The 15,615-nt window shown below is 45.1% G+C and overlaps 1 protein-coding gene across 4 annotated transcripts in view; it reads right to left on the reverse strand.

The window, feature by feature from the left end:
- Positions 1 to 15,615, reverse strand: part of ZNF385D (zinc finger protein 385D) — a 933,534-nt gene that overhangs the window by 419,636 nt on the left and 498,283 nt on the right. The window lies entirely within an intron of this gene.

Raw genomic sequence — 15,615 nt, forward strand, 5'->3', positions numbered from 1 at the left:
GGTGGGTGGGAGTGTGTGGGGGGGCTGTGGGAGGGTGTGGGTGTGTTTCAGGTATGGTGGGTGTGTTTTGGGTGGTCAGGTGTGCATGTTTGGGGGGGGGGTCGTCACAGTCCCTGGAGCTGCATGTGGTAGCAGGGTGTGGGGCCAGCCCCACCTGGCCCCATAGCATGCAGATCCCTGCACTCCCACCCCAGTCTCCACCTGCAGGTGATGGCAGCATGTGGGACCAGCCCTACCCAGCCCTGTAACATGCAGCTCCCATGTGCAGTCCCAGTCCAGCCGAGACCCACAATGCATTAGGGCTGTGCGAAACAGCACCGTTTCATTTCAACATCTGTTTTGCCATATTGATGGGACAGTGTTTCATTCAAGTTTCATTTAATTTCAAAAGCACTGTTCCGTTTCATTTCGTCATAACTGTTTCATTGTTTTGACGTTTTGTCCAAAGGCTATAATGGGGAAGCATGAAACTGCCTATACTTTTGTCATTTCTTGCCTAATTTGGATGAAACTTGCAGTGATAGTAGCACCTTCAGAGACCATGATGTCTGCCCTGTTTCAAGGAGATAGGTGCAGGGGTTTCTGGGAAACTGTACTTCAAAGCCTTGAAAGCAAAACTCATGTCACATGTGTATGCTAAAGCACAGGGGGGTGAAAACAGGAGGCATGATAGCCCCTGCTGAGGCCACAAAGCCTGCCAAGTTTCAAGGAAATAGGTGCAGGGGTTTCTGGGAAACTGCACCTCAAGCTTCTGACATGCAAAACTTGTGACGTGTGACTGTGTGCATCTGTTAAGGCGCAGCTGTTTTTCTGTCCCTCCCCCAGAGCACTGGGATTGGAAGGGACCTCAGGGAAGGATCACAGTCACTGGCCAGCTACACACGTTAATATCAGAGCAGTCCTTCCCCTGTCTTCCCCCTCCCTCTCCTTATTTTCTTTTTCCCTGCAAGCAAGCCCAGCTTTGAAACTTGAAACATTTAAAAACTTTCAAACTGAGTGCCCTCATTTTGTTTTGAAGTGGTTTTGAAGCCATTCATTTCATTGCAATTTCACTGTTTTGAGCTTGAAAAGAGTTGAAACAGCGTTGAAATGAAACACATGGCGAAGTTTTACACAGCAATACAATGCATGGTTCCCCACACTCTGGGCCCCCTTTTCCCACAACAGGAATCCCTGGCCCTGGCCTGGTGGAGCCCTTTCCTGCCTTTCCAGGCTTGCAGGCAGGGTGGGTTGGAAACATCCCTGGGGTGGCCAAACAAAAGCCTCTGCCAGGCAGAGGCTTCTTGTCTCTAGCGCCCCTGCCTTGGGGCTGGGAACACATCAGGCCAGGCTAGGGTGGGGATTGGTTGCTTAGCAACCAGAGCCACACCTCTTACATGGAGGCACTGGCTTGCAGATGGGCAGCGAGGGCCTGGGCTTACAGAGGGCATATGGAGGGACCCCACAGGGCAAATAGAATTGCTTGGCAGGCCAGATCTATCCTGTAGGCCTTATTTTGCCTGCCCCTGCACTACAGGGACTCCACTACTTAGGTTTATTGAAAGTCTATTTGTGTTAATGGATGGAACTGAGTTGTACATCAAACTTGGAGTGAACCTGTCATTTTACTGAGAAATCATTAAATGATTAAATTACCTAATGATGCATAAAAGAAAAAAATGGAATTCTGACCAAGCATTTACTGTATATACTGCATGTCATTACCATAAAACAATGTGATTCTATCCCTTATAGTAATGCAGGACATCCTTCCATGCAAACCATAAGGTCAAAGGCAATGATACAAGGTGATTATATCATGACAACTTGTAAAGTATATTATCTTAGGCACCTACAAGATGATAACTTTCATCAGTAGTGGTATTGTTCAATAATAAAATGTGCAGTCTCCAAGATTAGGGTTGTTTTTAAATAACATATAAGCTCCGGACAAACACACATAAGTACTTATTAACATGAGGTTAATTTAAAGCAATGATTTTCAAACTTCCTAAAGGAGCCCTTTTGTGTCAATTCTGCTGCTGCAGAACTCCTACACCTGGCCTCCTGGCCTGCTCTGCCATTACCCCCAGTCTCTTTGTGGAACCCCTGATGACCTATTGAAAAACCCCAGGGTTTTATGGAACACAATGAAAACCATTGATTTAAAGAACAGTCAGGTTATAGATCCTAAAAAGCTAACTAAATCTGGATTTTTATTATTTGTATTAAAGAAGTGCCCAGAGGCTGCTACCAAGATTAGACTCCTATCATGCCAGGCACTGGAAAAATATATATTAGACGCACATTAACCTTGCTCCAAAGAACTCACTAGGAGGGTAGTAAAACACTGTGATGTTACCCAGAGAGGTTATGGAATCTCCATCCTCGGAGGTTTTCAAGACCCAGCTAGATAAAGCTTTGGCTGGGATAATCTAGTTGGGGATGGTCCTGATTTCAGTAGGGTGTTGAACTAAATTACTTCCTGAGATCCTTTCCAACTGTAATTTTCAAAGATTCTATGATTTCCATGATTCTAACTGACACTTCAGGGCCCTGTTCTGAAATAAATGCCCAGATATGTAACTTTAAGTAGTTTATTTTTATACTACTGACTTCAATAGGAGAAGCCATGTGAATAATGTGAGCTCCTGAGACAGTGGTCATAGTAACAACATCTCAGTATGTAATATAAAAGGGATGGACAGAGGAAGTACTATCATCTCCATTTGATAAACTGATTTTCAGGGAGATTCAGTCTATAAGGTTCACATTCAGAACTGACCTTACGCCCTTACATTGCGTATAGGTGTCTATACAATGTAGGCAGAATTTAGGGGCTGAAACCACAATAAATCATTCAAATCAACACCCCTAAATGGATACGCACATGCTTAGGTGCCTTTATTCTGTACTGAAAAGATCTCTATGCACAACAGGTGTCCAGACTAAACATGTAGGGCTCCTATACACATGCCGGAAGACTGCTCCAACACACTGTAATTGCAGCATGTCAGTGCAGACTCAATTAATTGAGTCTGCTGGAGCATGGAACTTAATGTGCTCCAGCAGCCGCCAAGTGTCATGTGTATCAGTGTCCCCATGCTGAAAAATGGTGACTGGGCACTTTAAACTAAAGTTCATGCAATGAGCTTTATTTCAAAGTGCCCCAATGCCATTTTTCAGCACAGGGATGCTGATGCACATGACACTCTGGGTGCTTTTAATTAGCATGGCTGTAGGAGCTGTGCTAATTAAAGTGTTCCACCCCCTTCTCCCACCCCTGCCCTCCCGCCTGCATGTCTACATGTCTATAAATGCCCTTAGGTACCTCACTCCTGCCTAACTTGTGTTGTGATTCACATCAGTGCTGGTAGCTACCTAAGCTCTGCTTAAGGGCTCATCTTGATTATGGTGATGCTTTGCCAGCAAACAAAAAATGGCAGCAGAATCCCTTAATGAAGGCACAGGATCTGGGGGCAAAAGGGAATTTTTTGTTGCTTGTTTTTACATATCATCTTTACAAATGACAGAAACTTTTCTGGCAGAAACCCTTCCGGCACCCTGACTACATGGAGACAAGGATGCTTTGCCAGGAAGTCTGTACTATTCTCACACTATACGTTGACAGAACCATGCAAGCAAAACCCTGTGGTACAGAGCAAACCTAAGTCCTTAGAAAAGGAGCACACACCTACAATTGCTGGAGGTTGAGAGCATGTAAGCAACTAAATTCAAAACACAGCCAGAGGTGTGGTGGTAACCACCTTTTGCCCAATAGTCTATAGCAAGAGCATTCAGGAAGCAAGAGGCTGGAATTCTAGGCCCTCCTCAGCCTGATGGAATTCAAACCCACATTTCCCATATCCTAGGTGTGTGCTATAATCAAACTGTGAATTAGGATGGCCTTCCAAACTCTCCTGTTGAAACTAGGTCACTGAGTGGTCAAGAATGTAAGACTCATTGGCCAGAAGGGGTGCCTGTATAGATGTGCAGGATGTCTGCTTTGGCATGCTGTAATTAAAGCGCATCAGACCACACTCAATTAATCAAATCTGCTGGTGTATGTTAATTTAGCATGCTCTAGCAGCTTCAGTGTCTCGTGTATTCAGTATTTCCATGCTTCAAAATGGTAGTGGGTTGCTTTAATTAAAGCTTATCAAATGAGCTTTAAAGTGCCTCTGCTGCCATTTTGGAGCATGGGATGCTGAATACATGAGATGCTGCAGGTGCTTTAATTACAGCAGCTCCTGAGAGCCACTTAAAATACCCGCTACCATACACCCAGAACACATGTAATGACACCCAAAGAGAGCAAGCAAGAGAGAGCAAGGCTCTAACTTAGTGCCTGTGGCATAGAGTTTGAAGAGGAATCTTGGGTTATGGCTCACTTTCCAAGAGTTATTTCTCTTCTTTAATCAAATACTATCAAGTGCAAAGGCAGCAGAAACCAGAACCCAGGACTCCCCACTCTAAGAGGAATGCCACAACCATTAAATGATAGATCACACTTCTCTTTTGCTTGGTGTCCCCTTCAAGCCCCATGAATATTGGGCTCTTGTTTACACCCAATCCCACATCTGGCATGGGGAGTGCCCTTGCCTAGCCTATTCTATAGCTGGGTGGGTAGGGCATTCTACTGGGAAGTTGGTAATATGGGTTTAAAACCACTCAGGTTGACAAGAACACAGGACCCAAGTCTTCAACATCCTACGTAAATGCTTGAGCCAGTGATTGGGCAAAAAGTGATTGGCCTACTATCACCACACCCATAGAAGTTGCTATGCTTCAAACAGAATTCAATGTTAGGAGGTCTTGTCCAGGGTATCCAAAAACCCCAGAACTAATTTCTGTCTACGGCATAGGTTTGTTTGCATAGAGAACAATTTATCATTATTTTTACTTCCATTCTTTAAGCTATGTGTTACCTTTATTACTCCGTCAACCCAGATAAAGAAAGTAGACTAGTGGGCTTTATTTGTGATTGTACATTTTTTTAACATTGATCATGAAGATTTGCTTAGAGTTTTGACTATACTCTGCTCTAGATTCAGGAATGAGATATGCTTTCATTCGCATATGTATATCTTTAACTTTGATAAATGTTGCTAAATTGAATAGTACAGTTCTATAGTGCCATGTATCCATGATTCCCATGTGTATTAGTCTCCTAATTTTAAATATAAGAAAACAGAAGCATCATGTGATTGATTTTAATTATATAGCAAGGCAACTGCAAAATTGGAAAGAGACTTCATGTTTTCCAAATCTCATGCCAGTTCTATCCAATTCAATATAGTTCCCATAAAGGGGTAAAACAATTGGTTTTAATAAAATAAAGAACCTTTCTATGCCTCTAAATATGATCTCCAATCAACACAGTCATTTGCAGTTTTTGAAAAAAGTATTTTATTTATGCAAATGCATTTAGTTACTTTTTCCCAGGTTCTGTCTTTCTGGTTGTGATAAAACTGGATTTAAAAATATAGAAATACCAGCTAAATTGAGGATGTGCTCAAAATTGTCTATATCCACGAGATACACCAACTAATTGCTGAAATACAGAAGCTTCAGCTCATCATTCAAAGTATCTTGATATGAAACCTTTGAGTTTTTGAGTTTTGCCAATCACTAGCTGCAAGGATTCACCAGGCAAAAGGAATATGGATACATTTTTATGCCCTACATGTCTTTCAGGTATTTAGCAGTGTGTGATGTATATTGAGTGGAATAGGCCCCTCTACAATGACAGATCAAGTCTTCTGTTATATATATTACCAAAGGCATGGAAAGTTGGGCAGCTAAGTGTTCCAGGAAAACTGCTGAAGACAGCATGATGGTGCAAAGCATTTTCATTACCCAGTCAACTCTGTACAGCTTACATAACACCTGCACTGTTCTTATCTTGAGGTTGAAACCAATGGTATACTTCATATAAATATCAGATATTCCTGCATTAAAATCACTTTAGGTAGTGTCGATCTTTTGTAACTGGTTAGAATAAAATTCATTCTCTGATTTGTTCTCACTGTTTGAATTTCTCTTTCCTTTTTAAAATGATTTATTTTGAAAGTGCTAGTCAAATCATTAATAGTTGGTTGTTTTTTTACCTTCCCAACTTCTTCTTTTTTACCCTCCCTGTTCTTGTCAGTCAGCTTAAATCCAGCAAACATTGTGCCATAGCATCTATTAGCAGAGAGCAGGAATGTGTTTGTCAGGGTTTAAGTAGGTATTACAGGTTTGCACTTTTTTTTCCACTGTAGGTATTTGCTAGGCTTGCACAAAGCAGTAAGTATTCACTTCAGATTTGGATTCCGCCAATTCAGAGGGACAGTGATTTGATTCGGTGTTTCGAATCACCATCCCAATTCAATTCAGCCAATTCGTATTAGGAGATTCAGCCCTAGACTATAACAGGGAATCACTAAAAGACCTATAACTTTGTCATTTTTTTGCAGATTCAAATGAAAACAACAAGGATAGTAGCCCCTTCTGGGGGCATAAAGCCTGCCAAGTTTCAAGGAGATAGCTGCAAGGTTTCTGTGAAAGTGAACCTTAAACTGTTGAAAGCAAAACTCATATCACTTGTGTGTGTTAAGGCAGAGCAGGATTAAAACAGCTGGGATGGTAGCCCCTTATGCAGACATGAGGCCTGCCAGGTTTCAGGCAGTGGTTCAGGGGTTTCTGTGAAAGTGCACCTCAAGATTCTGAAATCAAATAAAAAAAGCAAATAGGTGCAGAGTGAGGAGAGTAGCACTCACTTCGTCTGCACGTTGATCTTGGGGAACCCCCAGCAGTGGGAGGTTTGCCTTCAGGAACACCAGCTGCTCCACCAAACCATGATCCAAGGAGGTATGGTAGGGTGTCACAACATCACCAGCAATGCTGAACACCCTCTCGCTTGGAGCACTGGTCGGTGGACAGGACAGGTGTTCCTGAGCAACTGTGGTCAGATCCTGCCACTCCTGGATGTGGGTTACCCTATAGGCTAAGGGGTAACAGTGCAGCAGCTCCATGTTCTTGGTGAGATAGGTAGCCACTGAGGTTTCCATGCTACCTGCCCTATGGTGGGGTCTGGTGCCTCTGGACCCCAACACTGAAGCCATGTCCTTGGCCCACATTGACAGTGGCTGTTGTGGAGGAGATTGACTCGTGGTTGTAGTGCTGGCATGGGAAAGTGGACCCCCTTCTTCCACATCCCTCTGCCTCTGCCCTTCTGCCTCTGTGACTCTTGTTCACCTGCACCTCTATCCAGTGATCAAGGGGTTTGCTACTGCAGATGCTCCCCTTCACTCTCAGGTTGCACACACCCACCAGCACATGGACTGTACTGAACCACAACAGATCCAGCCATTTTTTGATGCCCTTCTTCAGCTGCTTCACCAGTGCCTGCACCTCTGGTGATGGTGGTTTGCCCCAGCCAGGAACATTGATCCCCTGAAACTTCTCCATTTCATTCTCAAGCTCCCTCACTATGGGGATCATCTGGCTGAGGAGGGCATTGACAGCGCTGAGGGTCTCGGTGGCCTCAAGGAAAGGCTTGAGGACCACCAAGATCTGGGAGATGGTATCCCATTCTGTTTTGTTAAGGGGGCCACTGATCCCAATCTCCCCAACCAAGGCCATCTCATGGATGGCCTTCTGTTGCTCAATAAGCCTTTCCAGCATCATGTATATGGAGTTCCACCGAATCTAAACATCCTGCATGATTTTGTGCTGTGGGATGCTCAGTAATGACTGTTTGTCCTGTAGCATCTTGCCCCACTTGATGCTCCGGTGGAAGTAACCCATCACCTTTCTGCATTTCAGAATGAGCTCGCTGGTTCCGACGATGCTATCACTGAGAGCCCTGCCCCTCTCCAAGGTGTCTGTCACTATGAGATGGAACTTGTGTGCCACAAAGTTGGCATCATGCCCCACCTTGACTATATTGGACCCATTGTCAGTGACCATGAACCCGCAGGTGAGCTCACCCTACCGAATGAGCCACCCCTGCACCACACAGTTCATGGCACCCCCCTTTGTCTCCACTTTTCTCCCACTGGTCCAGGGTGGCCTTCCTCTGCTTCTTGGGGCCAGGGACTTTGGAGTGAGAGGGGGACTTCTTTTTGGGTATGCTCCCACTGGTGCCAGGCTGAGGAGCAACAAGGGCAAGGGGGTTCTGCCTCCTGAGATGCAGAAGCATCGCCATGGTGGCGAAGTGTTTTACCGTCTTGCTCTAGCTGATCTGCCTTCAGCAGTGGGGGCAGGTAGCATCTGCTACCTCAAAATGATACCACAATACACTACCCACCTGCTTCTGGGTTGAAGGTGGGGATCCTGCCTTATCCCCCTCCTCACCAGGCAGAGGCACAACAACAGGAGAAGCCGAACCACCTACCCCCACAACCTCCTCCGAAGTGCCTTCCAGAGAAGGAGACCTGCCTCTAGGGGAACTTTGAGGGGTGTGGAACACAAGCTCAGATTCCCCCTCCTTCCCCAGAATTTTCTTTGCTATGGCCCTCAGCTCCTCTGCTTCCAGATCCAGCTCCTCCTCTGGCACTGGAAGGCTCATGCTAGGAACTGAAATTGGGGGGAGAATGTCATGCTGTTGCTGGCTACTGGTGTTAATGGTGGTGGTGCAGGTGCAAGCACTGCTACCACCTCTTTGCTCCCACTAGCAGCAGAAGACTCATCGCTGCCAGGAAAGAGGGTGCATCTATGTTCGGGTTGGGGAGAACTTGCAGCTTTCTGCCCCCTCTCCCTTCCCTGCCAGAAGACCTGACACATGCTTCATAATGTTTGGTGTGCTAAAAATGTGTGTGTGTGTGCGCGCGCGTGCGTTCACGTGTGTGTGTGTGTGTAATATATATTGCGCTTTCCTGCACAGTGATGACACACTGTCAGGGAAAACACAGATTTATTTTTGTGGGGAGAAAAAAATCAAGACAGACTAACGTGAACAAATAAGAGGATTTGGGGGAAAGAATAAGTTGAAAGGAATGGATAGGGATAACAGTAGGGATTGTAGGCAAAGATAAGTAGGAAAGAATTGGATACATCTTACAAGAAGAGAGACTAGTAATCGAGAGACTAGATAGCAAGCCAGAGCCTTTCAGACAGTGCTGCTCCAAGACAGACACAGCTCACAGAAGGCTCAGATGACTTCAGACACAGCTTTATATGTTGTTTCTATGTCCCTCCCCCAGAGCACTGTGATTGGAAGGGAACTCACAGAAAGATCACACTCACTGGCCAGCTACATGTGGCAATATCAGAGCAGTCTCCCCCCAACCCCCCAGCCTTTTCCATATATGGAAGATCACCCCATCCCCCTCCCTCTTCTCAGTTTTTGTTTGCTGCAAGCCTTCCAAATGTCCCCGAATCAATTCAGAAGCTTCCGATTTGATTCAGACCATTTAATAGGTCTCCCAATTCGATTCTGATTCAGAGATTCGGCCACCGAATTGGCCTGAATCTCCTTCGAATGGAATCAGCTGCTGAAGCTTGTACAGCCCGAGTGTTTGCCTCTCTCTGAGACTTCTGCTTTTAAGCTACAAAGAAGCTCTACACTTCCCAGAAGCCAGTAATTAAAATAGCATTGCCATTCATTTTAGAAGGTTCCATAATATGGAATTCTTCTGTAACACAGTAAGAGGGCAGCAAAACATAGCTTCCAGCATATCTACTACTCCCCCAGCTTTATGTCATCTGCAGACTTGCTGAGGATACACTCCATCCAATCTTCCAGATCACTGATGAAAATATTGAACAAAGCCTGCCCCAGGACTGACCCCTGGGGCACTCCACTTGATACTAGCTGCCAACTAGACATCAAACCATTGACTACTGCCCTCTGAGCCTGATAATCCAGTCGGTTTTATATCCACTTTACAGACATTCATCCAACCCATACTTCCTTAACTTGCTTACAACAATGTTATGGGAGGTTATATCAAAAGCCTTGCTAAAGTCAATGTATATCACATCCACCAGTCTCATCTCCCCACATCCACAGAGCCAGTCATCTCATCATAGAAGGCAATCAGGTTGGTCAGGCATGACTTACCCTTGGTGAATCCATGCTGACTGTTCCTAATCACCTTCCTCTCTTCCAAGTGCTTAGAAATGGAGTCCAAGTGCTTAGAAATGGAGTCTTTGAAAACCTGCTCCATGATTTTTCCAGGGACTGATGTGATGCTGACAGGTCTATAGTTCCCTGGGTCTTTCTTGTTCTATTTCTTAAAGATGGGCACTATATTTGCCCTTTTCCAACCATCCCAGACCTCTCCCAACTATCATAAGTTTTCAAAGATAATGGCCAGTGGCTTTGCAATCACAACTGCCAACTCCCTCAGCATCCTTGGCTACATCACATCTGGCCCCACAGACTTGTACACATCCAGCTTTTGTAAATAGTACCTGAGCTGTTCATTCACTACTGTTGGCTGCTCACCTCTTCATGCTTCAGTGTGGGGCTAGCCCATGCTGAAGCACCTTTGTGCCCCTGCCAGCTGCCCCATAACACTTGGAGCCCTGCCAGAGAAGCCCTGGGCTGGTTGCTCCAACAGGGTTCCATGTGCTGTGGAGGGTTGGCTGGGGAATGAGAGTATTTTATCCTGGGCTAGGCCCACGCTGAAGGGCACACTGCTGGAGCAGCCCTGGCCTGGCAAGCTGAACCCAGGGTCCTCTACCAGCCTGGGCTACTCTGACTGGGCTCCATGTGCTGTACATTAATAAACTCCAGAACAATAATCTCCACAGTTTATACATGTGCATTAATTGCATGTGTAGATGCCCCCAGTATGTTTAGGAATATGCTTAAGACAAGTGTTGCATATAGATTTTCACATAAATCTAACACATCATTATAATTTAGCAACTAGCAAACTTCTGTCCTCATTCCATGTAACATCAGAATATCAGTTATTTGCTATGGCTAAGTATAGAATATGACATAAATATTTAATTCTGATTACATTTTGACTAGAGCATTAGTATACTGCTCTCCTTTTTCTTAGTATCCCTCTCATTGCTGTCTAAGGTAAGTGCAACTCATAGGCATTGGCATGGGGACCAAACAGTCACATGGTCAATATATACCAATTTACAGTAGTTAAAGAGCTGGCCCAACATTAAAGTGTTTGGCTTTGTCAGCAACATTTCTATAGTCTTTGCTAGCCTGATACAAGTGGAATATCTTTCCTGGATAGATCTGTCCACTGATCTAAGCCACAAATACCCAAGGAATGTTTATATTTTACTGAGTAATGGTATGTTTCCAGTTTACATAAACCGAGGCAGGTCTTTAAACTTTATCTTAGAGTTTCCCCTGAGATTATTATGGTTGGAAGATAAAAGAGGAATAAGTGAAAAAAAAATGAAGCTCATGGATTTCTAAAACTCAAGAAAGAAAAAATCTTGGCTCTTCTGAAGTTAACTGGTGTTTTTCCTTTAATTTCAGTGAGTGCAGTGTTCCATCCAAAGAATCTGAATTCTTATAAGAATCATGACTAATGAAATCATAAAATATACATACATTGTAGCCTGTCTTCTTCTCATCAGCATGCTTTTGAATAATTTCCATGATGTGTAAGCAGGTCACAGAGGTGTCAGCAAGTAAGTGAACAACTGCAATATTACTATATATTGTTATTATGCTGAAAATGTGATGAATAGGAAAATTACAGATAGCTAATGACATTGATTCTAAGCTGTATACAAAGGAATAGTCAAACAAACAAGTAACAACAAGGGAAATTTTATATTTGACAGAGACTAGGGCAGGAAGAACATTGCTCCTTCAAACTTGTCGGGGGTAGGTGCTGTAAGGCATAGGCCCCCTCCGGCCTGGTGTCTTCTTGGTGAATAGTGTCAGGATGGGGAGGCATAAACACTATCCCCCAGCTGCTCTAGGGTGTTATTTTATCTCCTTCCATGACTTTGATCTTTTTTCAGTTAAGGAGCTGGTTCCACTGATTAGTAAGTCTGAGCCTGTTGGAGGCTCTACCTCCCCTACACCTCCCTTACAAGTCTGAGCCTTTCTTTGTGAGGCTTTACCTCCCCTGCACCCCACTCTTACCACTCTCTTGATGTTAAATCGATTTCTCTTTTAGGGGACTGAGCCCTTGTGTCCACTTTAGAAGCTTTTCCTAGGTTGCTGGGAGCCAGGTCAGGCCCTCCTAAATGATTCCCTGGTGGTCAAACTATCCACCAGGTCTATTCTGCATGACCATCTGCACAGGGCTCATTTGTGCTCATCAGTGAACTAGCAGTCCTCCAAGATAAGGCAACCTGAGTCACTTTATCCCACTAACTAATCGTGTCATCAAGGCACATTGGCCAACATCCCTTCCCCCATTCAGGGTGCCACTTTGTACCAATTCCTTTGCTTACTCAAACACATGGGTTTGTTTCAGTCTGCCCCCTGCATCCTAGAGTTGATCCACCCATTGTCAGGGCACTTTATTGTTTCAGTACAGAACCAAAAAAGAAAATAAACTTTATCCTTCTCTTTCATCCAGGGTTGATCCCCTTCCCCTCTTTTTATCAATTAATTTAAGGATCCTCAAAAACACACTGAGGCAAAAATCAACATAACCTTTTCTTCGTTTTTCAGTCAGGGCTGGTTCTTCATAATTAATTGGTTCCATCAGTCCCACAATGGCAGGATCAATTTTTGGATCAGCACTCTTACCAGCTGGCTTGAGTTGCCATGTCCCCAGCAGGCTGGCAGTCCCAAGCTGCACACCACCCATGTCCTCAGGTACCTGCTTTGCCCAGGGCTTTACTCCTGCACCTGGAAAGTTGCCCCAGTTACCTGTTGGGAATTGCAGTATTCATGGGTGGTCCTCTGACCACACATGCCTGTTGCTACATGTCCTTCACCTGCCAGTAGCTGCTGGCCTGTATCCTCCAGTGTCTCTTCTCTGCAGATGCTGCAGTCTCTCCCCAGATGCTCCCCTCTGGGGCCAGAAGTACTGTTCTGCACTCCCCAGCTGCCAATCCAGATGGAACACTTTCTCCAGAAGTGTTTCGTGGTGCTCCAGCTGTGCTCCTTCTCCTGCCTGGGGTAAGTGAAGGTGACTATCACCCTCAGGTTTTCCTTTGCCCCTAGAGCCTTTCCGCTCACAAAAAACTCAAGAAATAAATAGGCATGTTTCCCTATAAGATGTAATAGGCATGCAGTTGGCTATGTGTGTGGTGGGGTGTGTTTTTGTTTAACTGAAGATGTAGACAACTACAATCTGTAAAAGCAGTACAGATTTTAAATGCAGAACAAAGTTGTAAAATAGGAAGGCTTCACAATATCTAGTGATGCATGTGTAGTGACCCCTTCCTGCTCTAGGTCTCCATAGAGAATTATTCTAGTAGTGGATCCATATCTACTTCAGAAAAATTACAGTTAGCATTCCAGGAGTAAGGACAAAGCACACATAAGCTATAAAAGCTGAATTACCTTCATACCCTCTTAATGTGATCCTTCTAGTCAGGGCAAAGTTACCTTGCCAGGTGAATCTCTTATGTCCAAATCTTCATGTGCTTGTTCTGTTTAAATAGTGGACCATAATATCCAATTTGCTGATCCCTTGTTACTTTCATCAACATTCTATTCATTAAAGTACTGAATAAATAGATCTGAATACATAAAAAACAAATTCTTCTTACTCAAAGTCTGCTCCTCGTATATATCATAACATTTCTTTGATGACATTTTCCCTGCCATTTTCTTGCAGCATTTCATAGTCCAAACTATTAAGCAGCAATGAGATGGACTCTACATTGTCTTTTTTTATTATAGCACCTGAAAGCCCTAATCGTGGACAAAGACCTTATATTCTGGTAAGTGTTTTAAAAGCACCAAAAATAAAGACATTCCCCATCCCAATTATTTTACAATGCAATCATCCATTGAGTATCAACTGAAAAATTATTTCAAATGAATTAATATTGCTGTATACTTTTATATGAGAATATTTTATATGCAGACACTAGATGCATCTACCCATGTGCTTTAATGTACAGTAGCCCATTCTACTATACATTAAAGCATCACGTATAAAACCATGCAATTACACTAACGTGCAGTAAAATAGGCAACTGCGCACTATGCATCACTTAAAAACCATGCATATTCATTACTGTCATTAAGGCAGCCTAATGCACATTTCTTTAGTACCTGACACTGGACGGACTAAATTTAATGTGCATTAGAAAAAGCACCTTAATGCACATGTAGATACACCAACTGAGATAAATCTTAAATGCTCCATTTATATATTTACTTTGGCAACAGCACCTCACTTAAAAAAAAAATCTTATTAGACTAGACCCAAGCCATATTTACCCTGAAATATCTGTCCTGAAGGTACATTTAAGAACAAAAGAATGTAATAAGTGCCATAATGAGTCAGATCAATGATCCATTTAGCCCAATATCCTGTCTCCAACAGTGGCAGAAAACTGGATGCTAGAGAATAAACACCGAACTGGATATCTCTAGAGTAGGAGTTGGCAAAAAATGGCCTGAGAGCCAGATCTGGCCCACAGAAGGACTTGTCCATCTCACAGTGGGTCCCTTGGTCCCACCTGGCACAGGTGCCATCTGACTCATAGCATGTTCCACCACCTCCAGGGCACACAGCCGGGCTGGGGAAGCTCTGCAGATGGAATGCCTTTCTAGGCAGTCCAGGTGGTTATGGCTTCTTCTGCCTTCTGCTCCCACTGGCCCCAGACCTGTGGTACTGGCGGGGACTCACGCACTCAGCCCTGACCCCGGCCCACCCTGTGCCTGCTCCAGTTTCACCCACCCATGCTGAGCAGTGGCAGTAGCAGCACCAACTGGGCAGAAGCTGCTGCTGGCATGGGGGAAAAGTGGCCCCTCCCTCTCACCACTGCCAGCCCTTGTTGCTGCAGCTGCCCAAAAGCCCTGAGGCTCTCTGCTCTGCCACCACTGCCCCACTGGGTGGCCTGGGAGTGGCAGCTTAGGCACAGGGAGAAAATATTATTTGGGGGGACTCAACACACACACACATCCAGCAGGTAAGTCTCTGGAGGGGAAAGGATGCGGGGAGAGGGAAGGGGCATGGGGGGGAAGATTGAGGAAGGGAGTGAGGCAGGGGTAAATGGGGCCCAGGAGTGGGTCATGAGATGGTTGGAGCTCCAGGGCCTTGCCCAGAGGTACAGTTGGACTCGCATCATTGTGCACACCCCAAGGGAGGCACAGGGGACATGAGCCCCCCAGATTTGTGTGTGTGGTGGAGGCAGGCTGCTGCTACAAGCTGGGCTTTGCATCCTGCTGCCACTGCCTTGGAAGCCACTTGATTCCATGTGCCTGCCACTGCCAGGCTGTGCCATGTCCCCTGACCACTCAACGACAGCAAGCACATGGCATCATGTGGCTACTGAGGCAAAGGCAGCAGGGCGCAGATCCCAGCCTGCAATGGCAGCTCACCTCTGCCCTGCACTCAAATCCAGGTGGCACATGCCCCTCATGCCTCCCTCAGGTGGGCACAGCAGTGGGAGCCCCTCCCGCACCCCTGGATGAGCTGCCCAGGGCTCTAACCATTTCACAACCCACTCAAGGGGCTCCATCCCCTCCCCCTGCCTCTGCCTCCCTCCCTCCTGGTTGGGAACTCAATCTGCCACCCCCCCCCC

This window comes from Gavialis gangeticus, unplaced genomic scaffold, assembly GCF_001723915.1.
Source record: "Gavialis gangeticus isolate Ggan-Ray unplaced genomic scaffold, GavGan_comp1, whole genome shotgun sequence".
Classification (NCBI taxonomy): Eukaryota; Metazoa; Chordata; order Crocodylia; family Gavialidae; genus Gavialis; species Gavialis gangeticus.